We start from the raw sequence: 26,731 nt of genomic DNA, 5'->3' as shown, positions 1-26,731 counted from the left end.
GCACAAGGACCTTCATGGCAGGATCACCAGGGATTCTATTTATGAAAGTAGCAGAGTTAAATGCATGGAAAATGACTTTGGCTCCATGGCATTTATCAGGGTGGGTTTTCTGATGGTGACAACAGTGGATCATGCCTGTGTAATGGGTGTTGAAATGGTCACTTGTAGTCTCCATAGGAACTCCTTGAGACAGGGTGACAACATAGACATGCAATTGGGAAACTGTGTCAGAGCGTGGTCACCCTATAAAATTGGGTGCCTGAGCAAGGACTGTCATGGCAGGATCACCAGGGATTACTTTAATGAAAGTAGCAGAGATAAATACATTAGAAATGACTTTGGCTCTATGGCATTTATCAGGATGGGTTCCTAAAGGTGACAACATGCCTGAACAAAGAACTTTATGGCAGGATCACCAGGGAATATTTCAATGAAAGTAGCCGATTTAGATACATTGTAAATGCCTGGCTGGCATTTCCCAAGGCATGCTTCCACAATGGACCAGGACTGCTTAATGGGTGCTGAAACAGCCACTTGTATGACAGGGTGACAACGTAGGTACACAATTGGCAAACTAAATAGAGTGTTGTCAAATGGAGGTGGCTGAACGAATTGGTTGACCTTTATGGCAGGATCACCAGACAGAGACGAGAGCAGTGCTGGGACCAGGTCATCCAGAGCCCAAAGCAAACATGTCAAATTGCCCCCCCCCCCCCATGTATGAGCATTATATGTCAGCAAAAATCTCCCCACAAAAACACTGAGCACTAATCTGCATGCTAACCCCCTAAGCATAAATCACCCCTCCTTCCAGTAAAAAATCAGCCCCCTGCTGAAATCCCCCCCCCCCCCAAAAAAAAATAAAGATGCACAAATCCTCCAACCCCTAAAATTTCTCCTCCTAGTACACCTCTTCTCCCCCACACTTCAGATCACTTGCAGCACAAATCTCTGCCCTCCCTACCCCCCCCCCAAGAAAAAAAAAAAAGAAAAATTCACCCCTCCTAGCACAAATCCTCTAACCCTAGTTATTTTTCCTCCTAGTACACATCTTCTCCCCCACACTTCAAATCACTTGCAGCACAAATTCCTCCAAAATCCCCCCCCCCCCGCTCTCAGCACAAATCTTTGCCATTCCTACCCCCCCAAAAAAATAAAATCGGGAAAAAAATCACCCCTCCTAGCACAAATCCTCTACCCTTAAAACTTCTCCTCCTAGTTAACATCTTCTTCTCCAACACTTCAAATCCCCCCCAAACTCAGATGTGGTCAAATGTGCCCCCCCCCCCCAATTTCTCCCTCTTGGGACTAAACTTTGCCCCCCCCCCCCAAGAAAAAAAATAAAAAAAAATTCACCCCTCCTAGCACAAATCCTCTACCCCTAAAATTTCTCCTCCTAGTTAACATCTTCTTCCCCCACACTTCAAATCCCCCCCAACTCAAATGTGGTCAAATGTGCCCTCCCCCCCATTTCCTCCTCTCAGGACTAAACTTTGCCCCCCCCTTCCCCCCCCCCCAAAAAAAGAAAAATTCACCCCTCCTAGCACAAATCCTCTACCCCTAAAATTTCTCCTCCTAGTTAACATCTCCTTCCCCCACACTTCAAATCCCCCCCAACTCAAATGTGGTCAAATGTGCCCCCCCCCCCAAAAAAAAAAAAAGAAAAATTCACCCCTCCTAGCACAAGTCCTCCAACCCTAGTTATTTGTCCCCCTAGCACACATCTTCTCCCCCACACTTCAAATCACTTGCAGCACAAATCCCCCCCCCCCCCAAAAAAAAACAAATTCACCCCTCCTAGCACAAATCTACCCCTAAAATTTCTCTTCCTAGTACACATCTACCCCCCCCCCCACCAAAAAAAAAAAAATCACCCCCAGCACATATTTTCTAACCCTAAAATTTCTTTTAGTACACATCTTCTCCCCCACAAATCCCTTGCAGCAAAAATTTCCCCTAAATCCCCCCTCTCAGGACAAAACTTTGCCCCCCCCCCCCAATAATAAAATTCACCCCTACTAGCTAAAATCATCTACCCCTAAAATTTCCCCTCCTAGTAAACATTCTCCCCCACACTTCAAATCGAAGATGGATGCGGCGGGCAGTGGGGACAACGCGGGCTTCGTTGCAGGTAAGTGCCACATAATGTGCTAGTATGCGATGCATTTACTTCGCAGGGGAAAAAAAGGAGGAGTTTACTTCCTCTTTAAAGCGGAGTTCCACCCGTTTTTGTGTTTATTAAAAGTCAGGAGCTACAAAAAGTGTATTTTCTGACTTTTAATAAACGCTCACCTGTCCCATGGTCCAGCGATGTGGCCGGCAGGAGACTCCGTTCTCTCCCAGCAGACATTGCGTCCACCAGACCTGCTGATTGGCTGCCACTGTGTCTAATCAGGTCGCCAGTGGTGAGCGCGTCCCAGCCCCAGAGCATGAGCTGACATACAGGTACGTCGGTTCATGCAGGAGGGCCGCCCTGCCGCAGTTTATCTCCGTGGGATGGTCCTTTAAGTGGTTAAGACCATTGTTTTCAAAGGGTCAGTCCGCTCAAATCTGATATTTCATGTATGGCCGGTCTCTCAGGGACTCAGTACAGGATCGCTGCAACTGGATTGGTTGCAGCTGCATTGTCCAGAATGTAAAATGAATGAAAGGCTGCAATGGGAGGAGTGAGACCACACATGATTGGACGTGGTCACTGGTCAGGGTTAGATCTGGCAGCCAATTCAACTTGTCACCATCAAAAGTATCTATTGGTTCGGGGTGGAAGTTAAAAATAATTCATTGTATCCATCCACTGCCGTGCCAAATGCAGAAAATGTTCTCTTCTCCTGTATAAACCCAATTCTTGTGATTATTTCTGTATATTGATCGTCCCGATCGATTACTGATTCCATTCTGTGGATCAGTTCCCATTTCTGAATGTCTCTTCAGATTTCTCAGCAGCCTTCACCACTTTTTCACTTGCAATCTCATAAACTCCGTCTGTTGCTGTCTGGCATTTATTAAATTAATAATAATAATTCAGTATAAATGACTATGGTAAATCAATTTGTTTTTGATGACTGAATAGATTGATTATATTTATTGATGACTCTGACTCTGCACTTTCTTACTGAATAAAGCTGCATTCATTGGGGAGGCTGAGGCTGGTCCCTGTAGTTCTTCACGAGTGAGGAGTGAACACGATGTCTCAGATGGGGGGCTCTGGGATCATAATGGGATTGCTATGCAGTTTGCTTTATTATTATTATTATTATTATTATTATTATTATTATTATTATTACATTTAGGCTGCATTCACATGTCAGCTTATAATCGCGGGCAGAACCGCCGCGGTTCCGCCCGCGATTCGGAGATTTATTGCAAATCGCGGGACGCCTAGCGTTGCCCGTTGATTTGCAATAGCCCCCCAAACGCCGAGCGATGTTGCCGCGATTTACGCCCGCCGAATCGCGGCAACATCGCGCAAACAAAATCGCGGGACGCAATACGCTCCAAAAAAGTACAATAGCTTCTTTGGAGCGTATTGCGTCCCGCGATTTTGTTTGCGCGATGTTGCCGCGATTCGGTGGGCGTAAATCGCGGCAACATCGCTCGGCGTTTGGGGGGCTATTGCAAATCAACGGGCAACGCTAGGCGTCCCGCGATTTGCAATAAATCTCCGAATCGCGGGCGGAACCGCGGCGGTTCTGCCCGCGATCATACGCTGACATGTGAATGCAGCCTTATGGAATAGTCTGCCTTCTACTTTATACATTGTAGGAACAACTCTGTCTGCATGGCCAAACGTGAACACCTGACCGTTACTCCTATTATACGGCCAAAATGTTATGTGAACACCTGACTGCTACTTCTACTATATGGCCAATGGTATATGGACCCCTGACCATTACACCTACTACATGGCCAATGGTATATGGACCCCTGACCATTACACCTACTACATGGCCAATGGTTTATGGACCCCTGACCATTACACCTACCACATGGCCAAACATTATATGGACACCTGATCGTTAGACCTACTATGTGTGGACACCTGACCGTCACTTCTATTATTATGGCCAAATATGAACTCCTGATCGTTACATCTGCAATATTTGGACACCTGACCATTTCACTTACTACATGGCCAAACATTATTATGGACACCTGATCATTAGACCTACTATCAGGGCTGCTGTTAGAAATCGCGGGCCCCATACAGACTACCTGGCAGGGCCCCCCAAGAAAATATTAAAGATATATTCAGCTAAAATTACAACAAAATCACTATTATCAGACACAAATATAACATAACTCACATAATTCCTGCTAAATCTAAAAAAAAAAACTGTTAAATAAAAAAGTTGAGATGAGAAAAATCTACAGGCTGGGCAGTTGGAGCTCAGTGATCAGAGAGACAGAGAGAGAGAGAAACAAAGTTACAATTTACAAATAAACTCCTGAGCAGAGATAAGTGCTGGGAGGGGGGGGCACACAGGGAGGGGGATTAGTGAGGGATGACTGTCTCTTTCTCAACAGATAAAAGCTGATAGCAGGGAGAAGGACAGATCAGATTCAGGTGCTGGAGGAAGATTTCTGTATTTGTTGTCCATCACTAATCCCCCTCTCTGTGTGGGCCCCCCTGTGTGCTCGGGCCCCCTACAAGAGGGCTGGTGGTCCCCCCCTATCAGCGGCCCTGCCTACTATATGTGGACACCTGACCGTCACTTCTACTATTATTTATGGCCAAACATATATGGACACCTGACCATTACACCTACTAAATGTCCAAACATCCCAAAGGTGCTCTATTGGATGGGATGTGGTGAGTGTGGAGGCCATTGGAGGACAGTGACCTCATTGTCATGGTGGAGAAACCAGTGGTGAGATGATTGGAGATTTGTGACATGGTGCATTATCCTGCTGGAAGGAGTCATCAGAAGATGGGGACACTGTAGTCATAAAGGGATGGACATGGTCAGCAACAATACTCAGGTAGGCCATAGTGTGTAAACCGATGCTCAATTGGTACTAAGGGGTCAAAAGTGTGCCAAGAAAATAACCCCCACCTCCAGCCTGAACCGTTAACCTCCCCTCCCCCACACCATTACACCCCTGCCTCCAGCCTGAACCGTTACCCCCCCTCTCCCCATTACATCCCCCACCACCAGCCTGAACTGTTACCTCCCCCTCCCCATTACACCCCCACCACCAGCCTGAACCATTACCCCACCCTCCCCCTCCCCCACACCATTACTCCACCACCAGCCTGAACTGTTACCTTCCCCTCTCCTCTCCATTACACCCCCACCACCAGCCTGAACCATATCCCCCCCTCCCCCACACCATTACTCCACCAGCAGCCTGAACCGTTACCCCCCCCTACCCTCCCCCACACCATTACACCCCCCACCTTCAGCCTGAACTGTTGATACAAGGCAGGATAGATCCATGTGCCAAACTATGACCCCACCATCTGAATGTTGCAGCTGAAATCGCAACTCCTCAGACCAGGCAACGTTTTTCCAATCTTCTATTGTCCAATTTTTGGTGATCCTGTGCCAATTGTAGCCTCAGTTTCCTGTTCTTAGCTGACAGGAGTGGCACCCGGTGTGGTCTTCTGCTGCTGTAGTCCATATGCTTCAAGGTTCGATGTATTGGGCGTTCAGAGATGGTATTCTGCATACCTTGGATGTAACGAGTGGTTATTTCAGTTACTGTTGCCTTTTTCTATCATCTGGAACCAAGTACATGAAACATAGGGCGCTTCTGTTGGGGAGATCAGTCCTCAATGGTAAAGGGGGGGGGGGAAGGGGTAGATGGGCTTCTGTGGTCATGCAGGGGGCAGCTCTTCTGAAATGGTAGATGCGACTCCCAACTGATGAGGCAAGAAAAGGTGCCTCTAAGTATAGCTTGTAATACCTTTATTTGCACACGGACTATAAAAAATATACACGATAAGCGAATAAACAGACAACGGTCTGAGGAAGGAGCAGTACTGCGCATGCTCCAAAACGCGTTACCGCCCCCTGACGTCACTACACCCCGTGTGCTCCACAGGCGAGGCGTGCATTCCACAGTCTCAGGTGGAGGAACTGTCCCTGGCCGGGCTCCTCCACCTCACCATCTCTCCTTGCTGCTGGACGGCCGAGGAAGATGAAGCCACAGGTTCAGGAATGGACCCCCGAGTGATGTCATCACATGTCTGTTCATTCGCTTAACCTGCAAGCTTTCTATTCTCCGTGTGCAAATAAAAGGTATTACAAGCGGCACTTGGAGGCGCCTTATCATCTGGAATTAGTCTGCCCATTCTCCTCTGACATCAGCCAGGCATTTTCCTTCACACAACTGCCGCTCACTGGATATTTTCTCTTTTTCTCACTGTGACGGTACTCGCCATCACTGGGGGGTGAAAGACAGATACTTAAGGGACACTGAGAAAATGGTTTGGATAACTTCAAATGGGAAAGTAATATTTATCAACAATATCTCTCCAGGAAAATGATGATTTAATCCCACTTTACACTGTGAGACCTATAGCCTGTTGCCATGAAGTCTGTGACACCTAAATAATCATAGCAATACCTAGACGTGTATTCCATGTACTTCAATGTAGGAGACGGACAGACTGTCATTGGCAGTCTTGTCCTATTGTCTATCTATTGAGGTGGATTGTGTGAAGTCTGTCTGTTTCATTGTTAAATGTTAATGACCTCACGTTGTTGTGTCCAGATGGCTAGATAATTAGTTCAGGTTAATTCTATTTCTGTATACAATTTCATCTGCATATGATAATGTAATCAGGCAGAGGGGAGGGATTGTGTACACTGTATGGGAGTGACTGAGTGTAAAACGCTATTTTTATTGGATTGTGAATTTCATGTCCTGTTCCCCACAAGGTCCACCTGGGTAGTAACCTTGTGGTGGAAAACTGTATAAAAGAGCAGCTGTACCATTAAACCTTGAGTTCTACTTCACCCTCAATCTAAAGTCATGTCTCTTATTGGGGGAATCTACTATAAGGGATTGCTATTCTCTTCATACACACTTGAATAATCACTAAGCTCTTGTAAGAGCTTGTTCCTGTTCCTGCTTCACTCTCTGGAGAAAGAGAGGTTCACACACTGGAACCTGGAGCCTTGTCATAGGTCCAGGGTGGCAGTGGCGTAGCGTGGGTTGTCAGCACCCGGGGCAAGGCAAGTAATTTGCGCCCCCTACACAAACCTACTAGACCACTACACAGACCTACCCCCCCCATACACTGACACCTACACTGACCCCCCCTTCACTTACCCCCACTACACTGACACATACACTGACCCCCCATACACTGACCCCTACACTGACCCCCCCATACACTAACACCCCCTACACTGACACCTATACAGACCCCCCTACACTGACCCCCCCCATACACTGACCCCTACACTAACACCTATACTGACCCCCCCATACACTGACCCCTACACTGACTCCCCCTTACATTTCTATACACTGACCCCCCCCCCATACACTAACACCCCCTAAACTGACACCTATTCAGACCCCCCTACACTGACCCCCCCATACACTGACCCCTACACTAACACCTATACTGACACCCCCTACACTGACCCCCCCCCCCCATACACTGACAGCTACACTGACACCTATACTGACCCCCTTACATTCCCACATACACTGACCCCCAATACACTGACCCCTACATTTCCACATACACTGACCCCCTACACTGACCCCTACACTAATAGCTATACTGACCCCCCTACACTGACCTCCCCCATACACTGACACCTATACTGACCCCCCTACACTCACCGCCACATACACTGACACCTATACTGACCCCCCTACACTGACCTCCCCCATACACTGACACCTATACTGACCCCCCTACACTCACCGCCACATACACTGACACCTATACTGACCCCCCTACATTTCTACATACACTGACCCCCCCTACACTGATCCCCCCCCCTACACTGACACCTATGCTGACCCCCCTACACTGACACACCCTCCTCTACACTGACCCCCCCCCCATACACTGACAACTACACTGACCCCCCCCCCATACACTGACAGCTACACTGACACCTATACTGACCCCCTTACATTTCCACATGCACTGACCCCCCCATACACTGACCCCCTACACTGACTCCCCCCTACATTTCCACATACACTGACCCCCCCATACACTGACCCCTACACTGACTCCCCCCTACATTTCCACATACACTGACCCCCACGCTAATAGCTATACTGACCCCCCCATACACTGACACCTATACTGACCTCCCCCATACACTGACACCTATACTGACCTCCCCCATACACTGACACCTATACTGACCTCCCCCATACACTGACACCTATACTGACCTCCCCCATACACTGACACCTATACTGACCCCCCTACACTGACTGCCACATACACTGACACCCCTACATTTCCACATACACTGACCCCCCCCCATACACCGACACCTACACTGACCCCTACACTGACACCTATGCTGACCCCCCTACACTGACACACCCTCCTCTACACTGACCCCCCCCATACACTGACACCTACACTGACCCCCCCATACACTGACAGCTACACTGACACCTATACTGACCCCCTTACATTCCCACATACACTGACCCCCCCCCCCCATACACTGACCCCAACACTGACTCCCCCCTACATTTCCACATACACTGACTCCCATTACACTGACCCCTACACTAATAGTGTATGGGGGGGTCAGTATAGCTATTAGTGTAGGGGTCAGTGTAGTGGGGGTCAGTGTATGTGGAAATGTAGGGGGGAGTCAGTGTAGGGGTCAGTGTATGGGGGGGAGGTCAGTGTATGTGGAAATGTAGGGGGGTCAGTATAGGTGTCAGTGTATGTGGCGGTCAGTGTAGGGGGTCAGTATAGGTGTCAGTGTATGGGGGGGGGGGTCAGTATAGGTGTCAGCTATACTGACCCCCCCCCCCATACACTGACACCTATACTGACCCCCTACACTGACCGCCACATACACTGACACCTATACTGACCCCCCTACATTTCCACATACACTGACCCCCCTACACTGATCCCCCCATACACTGACACCTACACTGACACCTATGCTGACCCCCCTACACTGACACACCCTCCTCTACACTGACCCCCCCCCCCATATGCATACAGTTATTCAGTGTTCTTCTTCAGTTCTCACAGACAGTCAATCAGACTCAGTCTAGTCACTACTAGCACTGTACACAGCCAGCCCACTGAGCCCAGTACTACTCCAGTCACAGTCCAGTCAGTCCTGACTCCTGTGTCACTCGTGACTCCTACCTTTTTTTTGCAGGTGCACCCGATCACAGCAGGCTATGTCTTCTCCTCCAGGTCCTCCGGCTCCTAGGTTTTCCTCCTGCGTCTGTCACCACTGGCTCTCTCCTCTCTGGCCTGTGTCACCTGCCGCCGCTGCCAGCTTCTTCTTGCTGCTGCATGCCTGGGCTGGTCTGGTGTGGCTCCCGCGCTCAGCGCTGCGCTGGGCGGCCGCTGCAGTGCATTGTCCCTCCCCCAGATTGTTCCTCGCTCTCCGCACGCCTGGCACCACCCCACCCCCCTCCACAGTGGGCGGCGACCCGGCGGCTCGGATCGGATTCGCACAGCGCCGCCGCCACAGCCAGCACTGCAGTGAGATAATGAGTGAGCCAGGCAGGGCAGAGCTGCGAGTGCGCCCCCCCCCAGATGTTGCGCCCGGTGCGGCCGGCCCCCCCTGCACCCCCCACGCTACGCCACTGCAGGGTGGGTAGAAGACAGCGAGACCCCAACCAAGCTGTGCCGGTTCGTGGGGTCTGCGGTGGTTATGGTGTCTGGTGGAGTGCTTGGAGCCCTCGGGAAGCACTAGGAGTATCCGTCAACGGAGGTACCCAGTCAGGGTGCCAGGTGATCCATTACACCCACCATTCTCTGTAAACTCGAGAGATGGTTGTGCATGAAAATCCCAGACCGCTCTGTCTGGCACCAACAACCATGCCACGTCCAAAATCACTTAAATCCCCTTTCTTCCCCATTCTGATGCTCAGTTTGAACTTCAGAAAGTTGTCTTTACCATGTCTAGATGCCTAAATGCATTGAGTTGCTGCCATGTAATTGGCTGACTTGCATTTTGTGTTACCAAGCAATTGAACGGGTGTACCTAATAAAGTGGCCGGTGAGCGTATATAACATACACAAGCTTAGAAATGTGCTTAGCATGCCAGTTTTATTTGTGTGTGCGGTGTATACTTGGTGCTTCCCACAGATCTGTGTCTCCTGTAGTTGTTCCCATGGGATTTAGGGGTTAGGGGTCATGTAGCCCTATGTGGGGGCAGCTCTGGCTTAACGACAAAAAAAAAAAAAAAAGGTGGAACACGTGAACGCGCCGCTCTGGGCAAACCGGTTACCGCTGAAGCTGGTAAGGAGTCAGCTGGGTTATTTCTATAAATACAACAATTGTGTGCAGCGCTAAAACAATATAAATATATCAATAAACACTCAGTCCCAGTTCACACTGGGGCAACTTAGCCTCTTGACAAGTCGCGCTCCATTCAGTGCAATGGAACCATTCTAATCGTTCCTCCGACTTAGAAAAAGGTTCCTGCACTACTTTGGTGGCGGCTTGCATTGACTTCTATTAGTGAAGTCGTTTGCAAGCCACGCTGAGGTCGCGCTGCACGGGGTGGCTTCAGAGTCGGGCGACTTTGAAGCCGCCCCAGTGTGAACCTAGGCTAAGTGCTGTGCTTGTGAACTAAATACACAGTCCAAAAGGTGCATAAAATGCCCATAATCCAAAAATTAGTAATAACTTTGTCCGTCTTGCATATAGAGCGTCAAAACACTCACCAGATGTAAATCTTAAATATTGCAGTAAAAATAGTTACACCATGAGTGAATAATAATCTTGAAAAGGTGCTCCTCCTTCACCATATGTATGCACTCACCAGAAATCGCATATCAATGAGCCTGAACAACAATCCAAACGAGGGCTAGAAAGCCGGTCTGGTCAGTGGGACCACCCCTTGGGTCGCCGTGGGTATGCTGTATAAATGCTCACCAAATGGAGCCAGAAATGCTCATATAGTGTAGTATTATATTTAAAAAGTATTAAAAATACATGGACAGTATCTCCCAAATATGAGTACACCCCTCACATCTTTGTAAATATTTTATTCTATTTTTTCATGTGACAACACTGAAGAAATGACACTTTGCTACAATGTAAAGTAGTGAGTGTACAGCTTGTATAACAGTGTAAATTTGCTGTCCCTTCAAAATAACTCAACACACAGCCATTAATGTCTAAACCGCTGGCAACAAAAGTGAGTACACCCCTAAGTGACAGTGTCCAAATTGGGCTCAAAGTGTCAATATTTTGTGTGGCCACCATTATTTTCCAGCACTGCCTTAACCCTCTTGGGCATGGAGTTCACCAGAGCTTCACAGGTTGCCACTGGAGTCCTCTTCCCCCTCCTCCATGATGACATCACAGAGCTGGTGGATGTTAGAGACCTTGCGCTCCTCCACCTTCCGTTTGAGGATGCCCCACAGATGCTCAATAGGGTTTAGGTCTGGAGACATGCTTGGCCAGTCCATCACCTTTACCCTCATCTTCTTTAGCAAGGCAGTGGTGGTCTTGGAGGTGTGTTTGGGGTCGTTATCATGTTGGAATATTGCCCTGCGGCCCAGTCTCTGAAGGGAGGGGATTATGCTCTGCTTCACTATGTCACAGTACATGTTGGCATTCATGGTTCCCTCAATGAACTGTAGCTCCCCAGTGCCGGCAGCACTCATGCAGCCCCAGACCATGACACTCCCACCACCATGGTTGACTGTAGGCAAGACACACTTGTCTTTGTACTCCTCACCTGGTTCCCGCCACACAAGCCTGACACCATCTGAACCAAATAAGTTTATCTTGGTCTCCTCAGACTACAGGAGATGTTTCCAGTAATCCATGTTCTTAGTCTGCTTGTCTTCTTTCTTGTGCATCATCTTTAGAAGAGGCTTCCTTCTGGGACAATATACATGCAGACCAATTTGATGCAGTGTGCGGCGTATGGTCTGAGCACTGACAGGCTGACCCCCCCCACCCCTTCAACCTCTGCAGCAATGCTGGCAGCACTCATACGTCTATTTCCCAAAGACAACCTCTGGATATGACGCTGAGCACGTGCACTCAACTTCTTTGGTTGACCATGGCGAGGCCTGTTCTGAGTGGAACCTGTCCTGTTAAACCATTGTATGGTCTTAACCACCGTGCTACAGCTCAGTTTCAGGGTCTTTGCAATCTTCTTATAGCCTAGGCCATCTTTATGTAGAGCAACAATTCTTTTTTCAGCTCCTCAGAGAGTTCTTTGCCATGAGGTGCCATGTTGAACTTCCAGTGACCAGTATGAGAGAGTGAGAGCGATAACACCAAATGTAACACACCTGCTCCCCATTCACACCTGAGACCTTGTAACACTAACATAGTTACATAGTTACATAGTTACATAGTAGGTGAGGTTGAATAAAGACAATAGTCCATCCAGTTCAACCTGTGTAGGCATGTGTGGCTGTAATCATCTCCCATACCCCTGAATGTTCTGATCCTTGAGATGTAAGTCTAAGAGTCTTTTGAAAGCCACCATACTACCCGCAGAAACCACCTCTTGTGGTAGAGAATTCCACAATCTTGTTGCCCTAACAGTAAAGAACCCCCCGCGTTGCCTGAGGTTAAAACGCTTCTCCTCTAATCGCATTGTATGCCCTCAAGTCCTCATGCAATCCCTTCGAATGAACAGCTTTTTTTCTAAGCTGGGATCCCCATTAAGATATTTATAAATTGCTATCATGTCCCCCCTCAGACGTCTCTTCTCCAGGGAGAATAAATCGAGCGATTGTAGACGCTCTTCATAGTCAAGGTCCTCCAATCCCCTAATTAGTTTAGTTGCCCTTCTCTGGACTCTCTCCAGCTCCAACACATCCCTCCTGAGGACTGGCGACCAGAACTGGACGGAATACTCCAGATGCGGTCGGACCAGAGTTTTATAAAGTGGAAGGATTATAGTCTTATCTCTGGAATGCATCCCTTTCTTTATGCATGCTAATATTCTGTTGGCTTTGGAAGCTGCCGCTTGACATTGCATGCTGTTTCCTAATCTATCATCAACCAATACTCCCAGATCCTTCTCCATTTTTGATTCCCCCAAGGGCTCCCCTCCTAACGTGTATTGTGATTTTATGTTTTTAGTCCCCAAGTGCAAAACCTTACACTTCTCCACGTTAAACCTCATTTGCCATGTCGTTGCCCACTCTGTTATTTTGTCCAGGTCATTCTGCAGGATATCTGCTTCATGTTGTGAAGTTATTGCCCTGCCCAATTTTGTGTCATCTGCAAAAACTGATATCGAACTACTGATCCCGACCTCAATGTTGTTTATGAATAAATTGAACAAGGTTGGTCCCAGGACTGAGCCTTGGGGGACCCCGCTTACCACCTCAGACCAGTCTGAGTATGCGCTGTTTATTACTACCCTTTGGACCCGCCTTTTTAGCCAGTTCCATATCCAAGCGCAAACCCTGCTATCGATACCTGCAGACCTTATTTTATAAATTAAGCGCTTGTGGGGAACTGTATCAAACGCCTTAGCGAAATCCAAGTACACCACATCCACTGGTCTCCCCCTATCTAGCTCACAGCTCACCTCCTCGTAGAATGTAAGGAGATTGGTTTGACAAGAACGCCCATTTGTAAACCCGTGCTGATTACTGCTGATGATGTTGTTGTCCTTAGCAAACTCTACGATATAGTCCCTTATCATCCCCTCCAGAAGTTTACATACTACTGATGTCAAACTGACAGGCCTATAATTTCCCGGGATATGCCTCTGGCCCTTTTTGAATATTGGAATCACGTTAGCTTTCTTCCAATCCCCTGGTACATCTCCTGTCCTAATACTGTCAGCAAAGATCAGGAACAGTGGTCTCGATATAACTTTACTGAGTTCCTTGAGTACTCTCGGATGTATGCCATCCGGTCCTGGTGATTTGTTTGTGTTAAGTTTATCCAGCCTTTCCCTGATTTCCCCCTCTGTTAGCCATGGTGGCAAGTCCTGTTTATTACTACTAACCATACAGTCATGGTCAGTGTACCCCTCCTTTTCCTGTGTAAAGACTGACGAGAAAAAAGCATTTAGCACGGTTGCTTTTTCAGTGTCCTCTGTAACCATCCTCCCATCATTGTTAATTATGTGTGCAATATGCTCTGCCTTAGTTTTTTTGCTGTTGATATATTTAAAGAATTTCTTTGGGTTTTTTTTACTATCCTCCGCTATTTGTCTCTCAAAGTTGATTTTAGCCATCTTGATTTCTTGTTTACTTTTCTTATTTGCCTCCTTGTATTGCTCGAAAGCCGATACTGTGCCCTCTGATTTATACTTCTTGAAGGCCAATTTTTTCCCCCTAATAAGTTTTATGACGCTACAGTTTAGCCAGCCAGGTTTGGCTTTGTCTCTTCTAAATTTATTTCCCATAGGAATGCACTGCAAGATGCCTTTGCCTAATATGTTCCTAAAGCATTCCCATTTTTCCTCTGTGGTCAGGGATCCCAGGGTTTGGTCCCAGTTTACCTTTTCCATCATTGAGTACAATTTTGGAAAGTTTGCCCTTCTGAAGTTTAGGGTTCTTATGTTCCCCACTTGCCTTGTTATATTGTTATTTATACTAAATGTGATCATCCTGTGATCGCTAGAGCCCAGGTTGTCCTGGACTCCTACCTCCGAGATTAGGTCTGGGTCATTAGTGAGCAATAGATCCAGGACTGCGTTTTCTCTGGTGGGGGAATCCACCAACTGTGACATGTAATTATCCAGTAAGGTTTCCGTGAATAGGCGGGCCTTCTGTGAGTGTGCAGTCCCCTCTTCCCAGTCAATGTCGGGGTAATTGAAGTCCCCCCAATACGATGACTGATCCCAATTTTGCCACTTTACCCATTAGTGCTAAAAATTCCAGCTCTACCTCCTCCCCTTGGTTAGGTGGCCTATAGCACACCCCCACAATTAATTTCCCCTTTTCTCCTTCCCTATGGAGTTCAACCCACACAGATTCTAAATCCATGCTCATCCCATCCGTAATGTCACTCCTTTCTGTCACCTTTATATTGTTCTTGACATAGAGACATACCCCTCCCCCTCTTTTTCCTACCCTGTCCTTCCGGTACACCGAATACCCTTGGATATTGGCCAGCCAGTCATGTGAGGGGTCGAACCAAGTCTCTGTTATTCCCACAAGGTCTATGTCCTCCTCATGTACTAACATTTCCAACTCATCCATTTTATTAGCTAGGCTCCTGGCATTAGCATATACACCTCTTAGTTTTAAGGAAGTTAAGCGCAATTGGCGGTTATGTTTATTCCTGTTTGGTCTGAGGTTCTCCCGCACAGACCTGCCAATTGACCTTGTGGACCTACTGTCGCTGCTGACACTACAGCTGCCTTCAGTCCTCTGCTTCCTCCTGACTGACTCTACTTCTGAGCCCTCCCCCCCGTCTCCTAGTTTAAAAGCCCCTCCAACTTGGTGGCCATCTTTCTCCCCAAAAGAGCTGTACCGTCCCCATTAAGGTGCAGCCCATCCTTACTAAAGAGCCGGTAGCCGACTGAGAAGTCAGCCCAGTTCTCCAGGAACCCAAACCCCTCCTTCCTACACCAATTCCTCAGCCACTTGTTAAGTTCCCTAATCTCCTTCTGCCTCTCTTGTGTGGCTCGAGGTACAGGCAGTATTTCAGAGAAAACCACCTTGGAGGTCCTTTTCCTCAATCTATTACCTAAGTCCCTGAAATCGTTCTTAAGGATCCTCCACCTACCTTTAACTTTGTCATTAGTGCCCACGTGCACCATGACCGCTGGGTCATCCCCAGCCCCGCACAACAATCTGTCTGCCAGATCTGCGATGTGCCGAACTCGGGCGCCCGGTAAACAGCAAACTGTTCGGTTCACGAGATCTTTTTTACAGATTTCCCTCTCTGTCCTCTTGATAATTGAGTCCCCCACTACCACAACCTTTCTAACCTTTCCTGAGTTACGGCCCCCCTTCTTCCTGGAGCCGTCCCTCCCCTGGCAGCTGGGGGAGGGTGCATGCTCCAGCTCTGCCACCCCTGAGCTGATATCCCCCTCAACCTGCAACTCGACAGATTTGTTAGGGTCACATGACACCGGGGAGGGGACAATGGCTAATTGGACACAATTTGGACATTTTCACTTAGGGGTGTACTCACTTTTGTTGCCAGCGGTTTAGACATTAATGGCTGTGTGTTGAGTTATTTTGAGGGGACAGCAAATTTACACTGTTATACAAGCTGTACACTCACTACTTTACATTGTAGCAAAGTGTCATTTCTTCAGTGTTGGCACATGAAAAGATAGAATAAAAGATTTACAAAAATGGGAGGGGTGTACTCATATTTGGGAGATACTGTCCATGTATTTTTAATACTTTTTAAATATAATACTACACTATATCAGCATTTCTGGCTCCACTTGGTGAGCATTTATACAGCATACCCAGCGCACGGCGACCCAAGGGGTGGTCCCACTGACCAGGCCGGCTTTCTAGCCCTCGTTTGGATTGTTGTTCAGGCTCATTGATATGCGATTTCTGGTGCATACATATGGTGAAGGCGGAGCACCTTTTCAAGATTATTATTCACTCGTGGTGTAACTATTTTTACTGCAATATTTAACATTACATCTGGTGAGTGTTTTGACGCTCTATATGCACGACGGACACTTTTATTACAAATTTTTTGGAATTTGAAATTTTTTGCACCTTTTGGACCTTTATTTAGTTCCCAAGCACAGCACTATTGATATTATTCATATTGTTTTAGCACTGCACACAATTGTTGTATTTATTATTTAGAAGGTTATATATTCTCCTTTTTGTGTTAGCAGCTGAGGCCGTTTTATCGCTCACTTAACACAGGTTTTTGGGTTATTTCTATATGAATGGTGCCTGCAGTCCCAGTGTGTCTGGTGGGGGAGGGGGACTGCGGTGTCCTAATTGTAGATGGTTTCACCCAGTCACCTGCATGGGAATGGAGCAGATGTCAGAGGGGCCCGGGATCTGCCAGAGTGGCGGCAGTGGGAGGATGGAAATGGCTAGGTTTGCATCTCTTCGGCTGGAGAATGCACCCAAAGCATGGGTTACTGTAGAACTCATTAAACATGCTGCTAGTGGAGCAACCAATTAGAAGCCATCTGACTGTGGTACTCTGAGATCTGCTTTGTTGCTATGGATTACTGTGCTTTGCAAAGTCTGATATTTTTCTAATACAGGTTATAGCTGAAGTGTCTGGTTGCTATGAGCAACAGATGTCTTCCCCTTGTCTTGTGCCTCTTTCAGATGAGTGCACAGAGGGCGTAATAACCATACTAGTAATGGCGGTGATCAGCAACTTATAATGGGACTGCGATGTGGCGGAGCAATCTGACACTAACTGACACTGTGGGGAACTGACTGCTGCTGACATCACTAGTGACAATATTACAGTGGTCAGTGCTAATAATCTGCACTGTCACTGTACTAATGACGCCGGGAAGGAAGGGGTTCGCCATACCTCCCAACATTTGAACTTCAGAATGAGGAACACTGGAGGAGGGACAAGAGCTGCGGCGCTCGTACCGTGCTTTGGTAAGATGTGGGCGTGGCCTGGAGGGAGGGGCTTAAGGGATGTGGTTAACCACTTCCCACCCAAGGACGTGCCCGTACGTCCTTGGGTTTCAGTTGTTATACTGGGATGGTGGGTGCACCTACAGGCATCATCCCGGTACCGTTATTTTCAAGAGGCATTTCCCTACAAAGCAGAAGTGATCTGAGTAGCTAATTAGCCACTCAATCACTTCTGCAGGTGGCAGAATGGGGTACCACCCCTCCCCCCCTTCCACCACCTCTGCCAGGCTCTCCGGTCCTATCGCAGAGGGACCGGAGCGATGTGGCGATGGCTGCCCTGTACAGGGGGAGAGGAACGGTTTGTCCTTCCCCTCACTCGTCCCCCCCCCCCCCCATTTCCAGGTTTACAGAGAATTTTTCACTTCAGTTTCGCCCCTTTGTTTACCTGGCCACCAGCGGCCAGAGAAGCAGCCGGGGTCTAGTCCAGAAGAGGATAGTCATCTAAGCCAGGGTCGAGTCCAGAGGTGGGTCATCTGCCGATCCGGAATCAAGAGCCAGGAAAGTCGTCAGCCAAGCCAGGTCATACACAGAGGAACACAGAGTACAGAAGACTGCTACCAGAGATGCACCTTGGAGCACAAACACAAGGGCAAAGGACTGCAAGCCATGAGGTGATATACAGTATCTCACTAAAGTAAGTACATCCTCACATTTTTTATAAATATTTTATTCTATCTTTTCATGTGACTACACTGAAGAAATGACACTTTGCTACAATGTAAAGTAGTGAGTGTAAAGCTTGTATAACAGTGTAAATTAGCTGTCCCCTCAAATTAACTCAGCACACAGACCTTAATGTCTAAACCGCTGGCAACAAAAGTGAGTACACCCCTAAGTGATACTGTCCAAATTGGGCCCAATTGGCCATTTTCCCTCCCCGGTGTCATGTGACTCGTTAGTGTTGCAAGGTCTCAGGTGTGAATGGGGAGCAGGTGTGTTTAAATTTGGTGTTATCGCTCTCACTCTCTAATACTGGTCACTGGAAGTTCAACATGGCACCTCATGGCAAAGAACTCCCTGAGGATCTGAAAAAAAAGAATGGTTGCTCTACATAAAGATGGCCTAGGCTATAAGAAGATTGCCAAGACCCTGAAACTGAGCTGCAGCACGGTGGCCAAGACCATACAGCGGTTTGCCAGGACAGGTTCCACTCAGAACAGACCTCGCCATGGTCGACCAAAGAAGTTGAGAGCACATGCTCAGCGTCATATCCAGAGGTTGTCTTTGGGAAATAGACATATGAGTGCTGCCAGCATTGCTGCAGAGGTTGAAGAGGTGGGGGGTCAGCCTGTCAGTGCTCAGACCATACGCCGCACACTGCATCAAATTGGTCTGCATGGCTGTCATCCCAGATGGAAGACTCTTCTAAAGATGATGCACAAGAAAGCCCACAAAACAGTTTGCTGAAGACAAGCAGACTAAGAACATGGATTACTGGAACCATGTCCTGTGGTCTGATGAGACCAAGATAAACTTATTTGGTTCAGATGGTGTGAAGCGTGTTTGGTGGCAACCAGGTGAGGAGTACAAAGACAAGTGTGTCTTGCCTACAGTCAAGCAATGGTGGTGGAAGTGTCATGGTCTGGGGCTGCATGAGTGCTGCTGGCACTGGGGAGCTACAGTTCATTGAGGGAACCATGAATGCCAACATGTACTGTGACATACTGAAGCAGAGCATGATCCCCTCCCTTCAGAGACTGGGCCCCAGGGAAATATTCCAACATAACGACCCCAAACACATCTCCAAGACGACCACTGCCTTGCTAAAGAAGCTGAGGGTAAAGGTGATGGATGGCCAAGCATGTCTCCAGACCTAAACCCTATTGAGTATCTGTGGGGATCCTCAAACAGAAGGTGGAGGAGCGCAAGGTCTCTAACATCCACCAGCTCTGTGATGTCATCATGGAGGAGTGGAAGAGGACTCCAGTGACAACCTGTGAAGCTCTGGTGAACTCCATGCCCAAGAGGGTTAAGGTAGTGCTGGAAAATAATGGTGGCCACACAAAATATTGACACTTTGGACCCAATTTGGACATTTTCACTTTTGTTGCCAGCGGTTTAGACATTAATGGCTGTGTGTTGAGTTATTTTGAGGGGACAGCAAATTTACACTGTTAGTGCCGGTTCACACTAGTGCGGCTGCGGCGATCGCATGTAATATCGGAGCGCGCTGCTCCTTCATTACATGCGATCGGGTGTGCGGTGCGAATTCAGCCATACACTTTGTATGGCTAAATTCGCACTGCACCCGCAGTAAAGTCGCACAGGACCCTTTTTTCGAGCCGTATCAGGACTCTGGTTCTCACTTGTGCGATCCGATCCTGTGCGAACTGTAAGATCGCACTGCGATATGCGATCAAACTGGGGGTGTCGTTAACATTACATTGACACCCCCAGCATATCGCATATGGCAGTGTGAACTGCCAAGGGTGCGTTTGCTGTGCGGGAACAGGCTGCGAATTTGCAGCCTTCCCGCATCGCATAAGTGTGAACCGAGCCTTATACAAGCTGTACACTCACTACTTTACATTGTAGCAAAGTGTCATTTCTTCAGTGTTGTCACATGAAAAGATAGAATAAAATATTTACAAAAATGTGAGGGGTGTACTTACTTTTGTGAGATACTGTAAATCCTGTATATTAATAATTTTTCTGCATATCAGAAAGACGCACAATTTTGTGTACACTCTCAACATGCAGAGGTGTGAACGCAGCCTAAAAAAAGTGATTCGCTGCGAATCCTTTTTTTTTTCTAGAGGGTATTAGACGCTGCTGCCCATGTGAATCTGTCCCCTGTCTATACGGTTGTACTACGCCACCGCTCACGCAGCAACGAACTCGCTATCCAGAGACCCGATTCTCTCCTGAAGTTTTGAAACGTCGCGCAGAGCTTGTTTCCCCGGATATCGGCTCGGCTGAATTCCATGCCATCACTGCTTTGGACTTTGTTAATTTATAATGCGTGTCGTTAGGTGAGCATTTCCTGGGTTGTGCAATGATCTGCAGGTTACTAATCGCCTAATGGCTGCAGAATGGGAAGGAGCGGGCACGCGTCTGTGCAGGACAGGCCGGTATGGAAACTCTACATATACATTGCTTCCTATAGAGATTGCTTCATAGTACGCCTGGTCGGCGGCCCTCCGGTCAAACATTAATTTTCTATGATGCAGAAGGAACGGCTCACACGCTCTCATTTTCTCACTTGTACTTTTTTTTCTTCTTGTTTTGCTGTAAGGCTCAGTTCACACTTGTGCGAGGCAGGAATGCACGCAAAATAGCGCACGTCCCCCTAATGCACAAAAAAAAAGAAAATCCCTTTTGTAGAAGTGCAGCGGCGTCCCTAATTGCACCCCAATGTGCACCAATATGCACAGCAGCAGAGTACCATGGGGTTGGTGTGGCGCAAACTTTAGTTAGATTTTGGCATGTAGGACAGCCTATTAACCACTTGCCCTCCGGAAAATTTCACCCCCCCCCCCCACTTTATGACCAGGCCATTTTTTGCAATACGGCACTGCGTTATTTTAACTGACAATTGCGCAGTCGTGCGCCACTGTACCCAAATAAAATGTATGTCCTCCCCCCACAAATAGAGCTTTCTTTTGGTGGTATTTAATCACCTGTGCGGTTTTTATTTTCTATATTATTTATATATTATTATTTATATTTATATTATTATTTATATATTATTTATATTATTATTTATATTTATATATTATTTATATATTTATATTATTTATATTAAAAAAAAAAAAAAAAAAAAAGAGCGACAATTTTGAAAAAAAAAAAAAACAATTTTCACATTCTGCTATATATATATATATATATATACAGTCCCAATAAAAAATTTAAAAATCAATTTTTTTCATCATTTTGGGCCAATTTTGTATTCTGCTACATATTTTGGGTAAAAAAAAAAAAAAATCCCAATAAGTGTATATTGATTGGTTTGTGCAAACGTTATCGCGTCTACAAACTAGGGGAAAGATTTATGTCACTTTTATTTTATTTTTATTAGTAATGGCAGCGATCTGCGATTTTTTTTTTTTTTTTTTTGCGGGACTGCGACATTACAGTGGACAGATCGGACCCCTAACTGACATTTTTGACACTTTTGAAAAAAAAAAAAAAAAAAGTATTTTTTACTTACCACTTTAAGTGCCACTTCACACATATATGCAATGCGGGAACCCTGCAAATCTCGCGTCGCACCCGACTCGCAGGCAGTTCACACTGCCATATGCAAATTGCTTAGGGTGTCAATACAAAGTTAACGACACCCCCAGATCAGTTCGAATATCGCAGTGCAAACTGTCAGTTCAGACATGAATCAGCTCGCATAGGTACAAACACCCATCCAATCCGATTCTGGTTTGGTCCTGTGCGAGTGTGGACTGAATGCGATGCGAATACAGCAATATAATCTGTGTGGCTGAATTCGCAGTGCACAGACATCGCATGTGATTTGCAAGAGCAGTGCACTCTGAATCACATGCGATGTCTGACATCCCATATGTAAGAACCGGCTCTAAAACCCATTCAGAAAAAAAAATGTAAAACCTCAGATTTCTTCATCAATTTCTGCTACATACTTTTGGTAAAAAAAAAAATCCCAATAAGTTTATATTGATTGATAAATAGCAACAAATATCAACTCTGTGTGAGTCCTAGACCCACATCCTAAACAATTATATCCAAGAAAAAAGAAAGTGAATATTGATTGGTTTGAGCAAAAGTTATTGCGTCTACAAACTAGGGGGTATTTTTATGGAATTTTTTAATTTTTATATATTTTTTTACTAGTATTGGCAGCGATCAGTGACTAATTGCGGCGGACAAATCAGACACTAACTGACATATTTGACAATTTTTTTTGGGGACCAGTTACACTAATACATCAGTGCTAAAAATATGCACTGTCACTGTACTAATGACACTGGCAGGGACGGGGTTAACACCAGGCACGATCGAAGGGTGGAATGTGTGCTAGAAAATGTGTTTGGTTACTGTGGGGGAGGTGCTTATACTATGCACACCTCCCAACATTTCGAGATGGGAATGAGGGATACTGATTAGTAAAAGTATCTAGGCATAGGATACACCCCCATCACGCCCCCTTAAAGGAGAATTATACAAAAAGTTTATTGGTTGAACCAACAAGTTTTTTTTTTTTTTTTTTTTTTTTTAAACCACTACTATTCCTTTAAGGGTCGGTGCTAGACTATTTTACGCCCTAGGCAAGACCAGCTACTTGCGCCCCCCCCCCCCCCAAAAAAAACGGTAGGGGTTAAAAACTTCTCTATGTCATACCCAGTGACCCTGATCTGATGGTTCCTCCATGTTATGCTGTCGTACCCAGTGACCCCCATATTCCTCCATGTCACACCTGGGGACCCTGATGTCATTCTATGTCACACCCAGGGACCCTGATGTTTTTCCATGTCACATTCTGGGACCCCAATATTCCTTCATGTCTTGCTGTCATACCCACTGACCCCGATGTTCCTCTATGCCACAACCAGGGAACCCCTGTGTTCCTCCATGTCATGCTGTCATACCCAGTGACCCCAATGTTCCTATATGTCACACCAGGGGTCCCTGATGTTCCTCCATGTCATACCCCAGAGAGACCCTGATGTTCCTCCATGTCATACCCCAGAGAGACCCTGATGTTCCTCCATGTCATACCCCAGAGAGACCCTGATGTTCCTCCATGTCACACCTGGGGACCCTGATGTTCCTCCATGTCACACCTGGGGACCTCAATCTCCTATGGCACACCCAGGAACCCCAATTCCTCATGGCACACCTGGTGACCCTGAATCCCTGTTACACCCGGTGACCCCTATCCCCCATGACACACCTGGTGACTCCGATTCCCCATGACACACCTGGTGACCCCGATTCCCTTTCACACCAGGGATCCTCCATGTCACACCCAGGGACCCCGATCCCCTGCTCTGGGGATGCTCACTGAGCTGTATGAAGAGAGTGGCCCGCGCTCTGTCCTCCTTCACTGTGATTCCTTTTCCTAGGACACTCCTCTCCTGGACCACAGTGCTCACCACAGCTCCAGCCGAAGAGGATCATCATGCAGGCAGCACTCCGGTGGGCTCCCTTCCTGCGTCTTGGGGCTCCCCCAATATTGGTGGAAAGCCAAGGCTTGGTAGTTCCGCCACTGCCCCAGACACCTAGCATCTTCCTCCCCCACTGCTGCCCCTCCCCTCAGCTCACAGGGATCATTAATAAAGGAGAGTGCCGACTCGTGGCTGCGCCCCTAGGTGGCAATGCGCCCTAGGCGGCTGCCTAGTTTGCCTAGTGGAAGCACCGGCCCTGGTTCCTTTTATACTGGCTTATAAAATTTACAAATGCAGCACTTTAGAAACAAATTCCCTCTGTCTCTGTACGGAGCTTCGCGGTTGCGATCCTAGAGGCGCGCGCCCATTTGCCAGCGGGGAAGCTGATCTGCGGGGCCGGCGGCCACGATTGCTCCCCATGGAGAGAGAACGGTGGTCTGCTGTTGTAAAGCAGACCGTTATTCTCTCTGGAATCAGCACAGAGTGCCTGTGATCCTCCTATTTAGGAACACAGGTCTCTGTATTGATTCCATAATTCCATCCCCCACACAGTTAGAAAACACCCCCTAGACATACAATTAATCCTTTGATCGCCCCTGGGTTAACCCCTTCCCTGCCAGTGTCATTATTACAGTAACAGTGAATATTTTTAGCACTGATTACTGTAGTAATGTCACAGGTCCCTCCAAAAGTGTCAAAAATGTCAGTTAGGAGTCCGATCTGTCCGCCGCAATGTCACAGTCCCGCTAAAAATTGCAGATCGCAGTCATTACTAGTAAAAAAAAAAACGAAACCATAAAAATTACATAAATCTTTTCCGTAGTTAGTAAATGCGATAAATTTTGCGCAAACCAATCAAAATACGCTTATTGCGATTTTTGGTTAAAAAAAAAAAAAAAAAAATTGGTAGCGGAAAACAAATTGGCCTAAAATGTTAAAAAAAAATTTTAATTTTTTTATGGGGAACGTTGTATAGCAGAGTGTGAAAAAAATATATATATTTTTTTAGAATTGTGGCTCTTTTTTTTGTTTTTAGCGCAAAAAAAAAAAGAAAATCACACAGGTGATCAAATGCCACCAAAAGAAATCTCTATTTGTGGGGGGGGGGGGGGAACGTTTTTTTGGGGTACAGCGTCGCACGACCGTGCAATTGTCCGTTAAAACGAACGCAGTGCCGAATCACAAAACATGGCCTGGTCACTAAGGGGGCAAATCCTTCTGGTCCAGAAGTGGTTAAAGTGTATTTTTTCTTTTTAAATTGTGTTTGCGCAAATACCGTGTGATCTAAAAAATTGCAACAATCTTCCTTTATTGCCTATGGGTCTCTACTAAACAAAACATGTAAATAATGTTTGGGGGTTATAAGTAATTTTCTAGCAAAAAAAAAAAAAACTGATTTAAACTTGTAAACAAAAAATGCCAGAAAAAGCCCGGTCTTCAACTGGTTAATAATAATAATAATAATAAATATAATAATATTATTGTTTTTCCGTTATGAATTTTTTTACAGCCCATTCAGACTGGCGCGACACGACTTTGTGGGGCGACTTCGGCGCGACTTGCACGGACTTCATATCATTGAAGTCAATGCAAGTCGCCTCCAGGTCGCCCCAAAGTAGTACAGGACCCTTTTTCTAAGTCGGAGCGACTTGTGTCGCTCCTATTAGAACGGCTCCTGTACTATTCAATGGCGAGCGACCGACCGCGACTTGTCAGGCGACCAAGTCGTCTGACAAGTCGCGCTAGTCTGAATGGACTCTTAGGTCCAGAGTTAAGCCTTAGTCCCGGTTCACATATATGCGATGTCAGCAGACATCACTTGTGATTCGGATCGCACTGCTCTGAAAATTACACGCAATGTCTGATTCTATGGCTGAATTTGCATCGGATTCGGACACAACTCGCACAGGAACTTTTTTTGGGTCCACGCCAAAATCGGATCACATGGGTGTTCACACCTAATGCGATCCGATTCCTGTCCGAACTGACAGTTGTCACTGCGAACTAATCAGGAGGTGTCGTTAACTTTGTATTGACACCCCCAGCGATTCGCATATGGCAGTGTGACCTGCCTGCGAGTCGGGTGCGATGCGGGAACCCTCAGTGGATTTGCAGGGATGTGTGAATAGGAACTTAAAGTCTACTGTACTGAAAAACCTAAACAAAAATTCAAAATAAGTTTTCTCCCAGCCTTTGGTTTAGTTGTCTGGTTGTCATGCTGATCCAACGGCTTCAATATCTTGAATCGCTGACCCTGGAACACGCATGCAGATAATGACTTCTTTCTGATTTTCTCAACTGGCATTTATGGCCGGGGACTCTGGCAGTATGGAGGTCGGGGGTCAGCCAGCAGCTATCCCATGCAGTAGGAGGTCATCTATGGGGGCTCCTGTAATTCTATCATGAAGGGTTCATTTCCAACATGGAGGCCACCATGTGGATGAATGACGTCATGGAACAGGATAGAGCTGTCATCGTTGTGTTTGTTTTAGCAATGCTTTGCTATTGTTTTTTTTTTAAGTTGTTCCTTTTTTGCAAAATTACTACCAAAGAACTTCTCTGAGAAGCTCCGCATTCATACAGATTCATCTCATAGAATCAGAATATCATCAATAAGTTTATTACAGTAATTCAATTCAAAAAGTGAAACTCGCATATTTTATATAGATGTGTTCAGGGCTGCTGTTAGAAATCACGGGGCCCCATACAGCCTACCTGGCAGGCCCCCCCCCCCCCCGAATATATCAAGTCAATATTTTCACTAAAAATACACTGTGCCGGTTCACACTAGGGCGACCTGGTCGCCTCACAGGTCGCCGCAGGTCGCCTCCCATAGGGAAGCTGCGGACCCGTTCTAATAGGAGCGACACAAGTCGCTCCGACTTAGAAAAAGGGTCCGGAGCTTCTTTGGGACGACCAGGAGGCGACC

At 46.9% G+C, this 26,731-nt stretch overlaps 1 protein-coding gene across 2 annotated transcripts in view; it reads left to right on the top strand.

The window, feature by feature from the left end:
• Window positions 1–26,731, top strand: part of GCGR (glucagon receptor) — a 119,224-nt gene that overhangs the window by 3,683 nt on the left and 88,810 nt on the right. Inside the window, exon 1 of one of the 2 annotated variants that reach the window (XM_082272687.1) lies at window positions 20,723–20,796. The exons of the other annotated variant lie outside the window; for it this stretch is intronic. The gene's annotated coding sequence lies outside the window, so the exon portion shown is untranslated. Of the gene's footprint in view, window positions 1–20,722; window positions 20,797–26,731 lie in introns of those variants that run through there. 2 annotated transcript variants of the gene reach the window in all.

Source organism: Pelophylax lessonae (assembly GCF_965119305.1).
Source record: "Pelophylax lessonae genome assembly, chromosome: 11".
In the NCBI taxonomy this organism is placed as follows: Eukaryota; Metazoa; Chordata; class Amphibia; order Anura; family Ranidae; genus Pelophylax; species Pelophylax lessonae.
This window is presented reverse-complemented; position numbering and strand designations above follow the sequence as displayed.